Below are 6,000 nucleotides of genomic sequence, written 5' to 3'. Positions count from 1 at the left end.
GAAATAGTATGAATTTACTTATTATCAAAATTAAAATCTCAATGAAAACATGTCATTTTTACCAGTAAATGTGTGCTTGTTTTCTATGGCAACAGCGGTTTAAGTGGGATAAACGCCTCTGCTCTGTACATTATCTGGAATTAATAAATTCGTTATTATCAAGTCGTCCATTATTATCCCTTACATGTTTGTGTGTATGTAAACTCAGCAATAAAAGAAACGTCACTTTTTCAGGACCCTGTCTTTCAAAGATAATTCATAAAAATCCAAATAACTCCACAGATCTTCATTGTAAAAGGTTTAAACACTGTTTCCCATGCTTTTTCAATGAACCATAAACAATTAATGAACATGCACCTGCGGAACGGTCGTTAAGACACTAACAGCTTACAGATGGTAGTCAATTAAGGTCACAGTTATGAAAGCTTAGGACACTAAAGAGGCCTTTCTACTGACTCTGAAAAACACCAAAACAAAGATGCCCAGGGTCCCTGCTCATCTGCGTGAACGTGCCTTAGGTGTGCTGGAAGGAAGCATGAGGACTGCAGATGTGGCCAGGGCAATAAATTGCAATGTCCGTACTGTGAGATGCCTAAGACAGCGCTACAGGGAGACGGGACGGACAGCTGATCGTCCTCGCAGTGGCAGAGCACGTGTAACAACACCTGCACAGGATCGGTACATCCGAACATCACACCTGCGGGACAGGTACATGATGGCAGCAACAACTGTCCGAGATACACCAGGAACGCACAATCCCTCCATCAGTGCTCAGACTGTCCACAATAGGCTGAGAGAGGCTGGACTGAGGGCTTGTAGGCCTGTTGTAAGGCAGGTCCTCACCAGACATCACCGGCAACAACGTCGCCTTTGGGCACAAACCCACCGTCGCTGGACCAGACAGGACTGGCAAAAAGTGTTGTCTCAACAGGGGTGATGGTAGAATTCGCGTTTATCGTCGAAGGAATGAGCGTTCCACCAAGGCCTGTACTCTGGAGCCGGATTTTTGGACGCCGATTTTATTTAATCTTTATTTAACTAGGCAAGTCAGTTAAGAACACATTCTTACTTTCAATGACGGCCTAGGAACGGTGGGTTAACTTCCTTGTTCAGGGGCAGAACGACAGATTTTTACCTTGTCAGCTCAGGGATTCAATCTTGCAACCTTACGGTTAACTAGTCCAACGCTCTAACCACCTGCCTCACAAGGAGCCCGCCTGTTACGCGAATGCAGTAAGAAGCCATGGTAAGTTGTTAGCTAGCATTAAACTTAATCAATCATAATCACTAGTTATAACTACACATGGTTGATGATATTACTAATTTATCTAGCGTGTCCTGCGTTGCATATAATCGATGCAGTGCGCATTCGCGAAAAAGGACTGTCGTTGCTCCAACGTATACCTACCCATAAACACCACTGCCTTTCTTAAAATCAATACACAAAAGTATATATTTTTAAACCTGCATATTTAGCTAAAAGAAATCCAGGTTAGCAGGCAACCAGGTGAAATTGTGTCACTTCTCTTGCGTTCATTGCAAGCAGAGTCAGGCTATATGCAACAGTTTGGGGCGCCTGGCTCATTACGAACTAATTTTCCAGAATTTTACGTAATTATGACATAACATTGAAGGTTGTGCAATGTAACAGGAATATTTAGCCTGATGGATACCACCCGATAAAATAAGGAACGGTTCCGTATTTCACTGAAAGAATAAACATCTTGTTTTCAAGATGATAGTTTCCGGATTCGACCATATTAATGACCTAAGGCTCGCAATTCTGTGTGTTATTATGTTATAATTAAGTCTATGATTTGATAGAGCAGTCTGACTGAGCGATGGTAGGCAGCAGCAGGCTCGTAAGCATTCATTCAAACAGCACTTTCGCGCGTTTTGCCAGCAGCTCTTGATGGTGCTTCAAGCATTGCACTGTTTATGACTTCAAGCCTATCAACTCCCGAGATTAGGCTTGTGTAACTGATGTGAAATGGCTAGCTAGTTAGCGGGGTGAGCGCTAATAACGTTTCAAACGTCACTCGCTCTGAGACTTGGAGTAGTTGTTCCCCTTGCTCTACATGGGTAACGCTGCTTCGAGGGTGGCTGTTGTCGTTGTGTTCCTGGTTTGAGCCCAGGTAGGAGCGAGGAGAGATACGGAAGCTATACTGTTACACTGGCAATACTAAAGTGCCTATAAGAACATCCAATAGTCAAAGGTATATGAAATACAAATGGTATAGAGAGAAATAGTCCTATAATTCCTATAATAACTACAACATAAAACTTCTTACCTGGGAATATTGAAGGCTCATGTTAAAAGGAACCACCAGCTTTCAAATGTTCTCATGTTCTGAGCAAGGAACTTAAACATTAGCTTTCTTACATGGCACATATTGCACTTTTACTTTCTTCTCCAACACTTTGTTTTTGCATTATTTAAACCAAATTGAACATGTTTCATTATTTATTTGAGGCTAAATTGATTTTATTGATGTATTATTAAGTTAACATAAGTGTTAATTCAGTATTGTCAGTATTGTTGTAATTGTCATTATTACAAATACATTTTTAAAAATCGGCATCGGCTTTTTTGGTCCCCCAATAATCGGTATCGGCGTTGAAAAATCATAATCAGTCGACCTCTAATCCCTACGGTGATGCATGATGGTGGCAACATCATGCTGTGGGGATGTTTTTCAGCTGCAGGGACTGACTGTTACTTTTGATTTTGTTCCCCCTTTGTTCAGGGATACATTATTCCACTTCTTTTAGTCACATGTCTGTGGAACTTGTTCAGTTTGTCTCACATGTTGAATCTTATGTTCATACAAATATTACCACATGTTAAATTGGCTGAAAATAAACGCAGTTGACAGTGAGAGGACATTTATTTTTTTGCTGAGTTTATGTGTGTCTCTGTGTGTCTCTGGTTCTAGCTGCCCTTTCCTTGCTGTGTTCAGTCCTCTCCTTTCTGCCTCTGTCTCTGTCTGGTGCAAGCTGCAGCCACTTTATGACAAACTTCTCTGTCTCTCAATCTGTAATCTGTAGCCTTGGATGTAAAAGTGTTTCTCCTTTTGAATAAAACTAAAAATGTTCAAAATAAGTAGTCACTGAAATCCTAGGAATCACAATCCAGACCTCATGTTTCCAATTTCAACACTGAGTCAAACAGATCAAGAGATATGTGCTTGTTGTAGCGCTCCCTTGTGGTCAATCTGAACATGCTTGCATATGTTGAGTCTTGTCAGGGTTTGTAACAAGTGTACTGGTGTATATACATTTATGTGCCAGCCCACGCCCACATTAAAGTTTACTGGTCAGTTATTTTACATACTTGAAAATATTGCGTTGAAAGACCATAGATGCCATACAGTACATTCGGAAAGTATTCAGACCCCTTGACTTTTTCCACATTTTGTTACGTTACAGCCTTATTATAAAATGTATTAAATAAATAAAATCCTCATCAATTTACAGACAATATCCCATAATGACAAAGAGAAAACAGGTTTTTAGACATTTTTGCAAATTGATTAAACATAAACACATACATACCTTATTTACATAAGTATTCATCCTTGAAATGTTTCTACAACTTAATTGGAGTCAACCTGTTGTAAATGCAGTTGATTGGACATGATTTGGAAAGGCACACACACCTGTCAATATAAGGTCTCACAGTTGACAATGCACGTCAGAGAAAAAACCAAGCCATGAGATCGAAGGAATTGTCGGTAGAGCTCCGAGACAGGATTGTGTCGAGGCACAGATCTGGGGAAGGGTACCAAAACATTTCTGCAGCATTGAAGGTCCCCAAGAATACTCAATCATTCTTAAATGGAAGAAGTTTGGAACCACGTAAGACTCTTCCTAGAGCTGGCCGCCCGGCCAAACTAGGCAATCGGGGAAGAAGGGCCTTGGTCAAGGAGGCAGCCAAGAAACCGATGGTCACTCTGACAGAGCTCCAAAGTTCCTCTGTGGAGAATGGAGAACCTTCCAGAAGGACAACCATCTCTTTAGCACTCCACCAATCAGGCCTTTATAGTAGAGTGGCAAGACGGAAGCCACTCCTCAGTAAAAGGCACATGACAGCCTGCTTGGATTTTACCAAAAGGCACCTAAAGGACTCTCAGACCATGAAAAACAAGATTCTCTGGTCTGATGAAACCAAGATTGAACTCTTTGGCCTGAATGCAAAGCATCACGTCTGGAGGAAACCTGGCACCATCCCTACGGTGAAGCATGGTGGTGGTAGAATCCTTCTGTGGGGAGGTTTTTCAGCGACAGAGACTGGGAGACTAGTCAAGACCAAGGGAAAGGTGAACAGAGCAAAGTACAGAGAGATCCTTGATGAAAACCTGCTCCAGAGCACTCAGGACCTCAGACAGGGCGAAGGTTAACTTCCCAACAGGACAATGACCCTAAGCACACAGCGAAGACAACGCAGAAGTGGCTTCAGCCAGAGCCCGGACTTGAACGATAGAACATCTTTGGAAAGACCTGAAAATAGCTGTGCAGAGATGCTCCCCATTCAACCTGACAGAGCTTGAGACGATCTGCAGAGAAGAATGGGAGAAACTCCCCAAATACAGGTTCCAAGCTTGTAGCGTCATACCCAAGACTCGAGGCTGTAGTTGCTGCCAAAGGTGCTTCAATCACGCTGATGGTTTTGTTACTGTGCTGACCACACCCCTCTGCTCTTGACTGTCCAATGTCTCTTTCAGCTGGTCAAGCACATCATATGGGATTTTCCTCCATCCATGAACAACAGGAGGGAGGGACTTTTGGATCAATGTAGATGTGGTGAAGGCCTGGAAACTCAGAGTCCTTTAATAAATCTTCTTTGGGATTGGTGTCCCATCCACAGGACAGCTGAGCTAACGTAGCCTAATGCGATTAGCATGAGGTTGTAAGTAACAAGAACATTTCCCAGGACATAGACATATCTGATATTGGCAGAAAGCTTAAATTCTTGTTAATCTAACTGCACTGTCCAATTTACAGTAGTTATTACAGTGAAATAATAGCATGTTACTGTTTGAGAAGAGTGCCCAACATGAAAAGTTATTCATAAACTAATTAGGCACATTTGGGCAGTCTTGATACAATGTTTTTTTTTTTTTTTTTACAGAAATGCAATGGTTCATTGGATCAGTCGAAAACTTTGCACATACACTGCTGCCATCTAGTGGCCAAATTCTAAATTGCACCAGGGCTGGAATAATACATTATGGCCTTTTTCTTGCATTTCAAAGATGGTACAAAAAAAATACAAAAGAACAGTTAGTTTTTTCTTTGTATTATCTTTTACCAGATCTACTGTGTTATATTCTCCTACATTCCTTTCACATTTCCTTTCAAATGGTACCAATAATATTCATATCCTTGCTTCAGGGCCTGAGCTACAGGCAGTTAGGTTTGGGTATGTCATTTTAGGTTATTTTTTTTTTTAAGGGGCAGATCCTTAAGAGGCTTGAGTAGCTCTTCTTGGAGCATGGCAGAGCATGGCATGCAACTGTTGACATTTTTCTGATGAGGTCAAGCTGCACACAGGCCTCTCTGCCTAGCAGTGGTATCAGATGCATCTGTAACATAGAACTGTAGATGGGCTTGTTTGTGCCGCGTGGCAACTTGCAATATCATGATGCCCTTTGGTTTAATGCGGGTGCCTCCATAGGCTATGAGTACAGTCTTAGTCTCTTTCACGTTGAATTGCTTGGGCAATTTGTCAGCTATTGCTTGTGGGAGCACATAAGCTTCAGCTACTGTGTCTAACTTAAAAGTTGACTGTCGGTCCCCCTATACGCAAGTTTGTGTGCCAGCCAGCATCTTTTTTGAGCGCTTGTATCACTGCACCTATGAACAACATGTCCACTTCCTTGACCTCCGTTTCAAAAGGAGCAACATCTGTCCTTGACCTCCACACAGCTGCAAAGTGATTTATCTTGCCACATTTTTTACATTCAACATTGAATGCAGGACACCTCTTTGGTTTGTTTG

Source organism: Oncorhynchus kisutch, linkage group LG30 (genome assembly GCF_002021735.2).
Source record: "Oncorhynchus kisutch isolate 150728-3 linkage group LG30, Okis_V2, whole genome shotgun sequence".
Classification (NCBI taxonomy): Eukaryota; Metazoa; Chordata; class Actinopteri; order Salmoniformes; family Salmonidae; genus Oncorhynchus; species Oncorhynchus kisutch.
The sequence above is the reverse complement of the archived record's forward strand: the minus strand, read 5'-3'. Positions refer to the sequence as shown.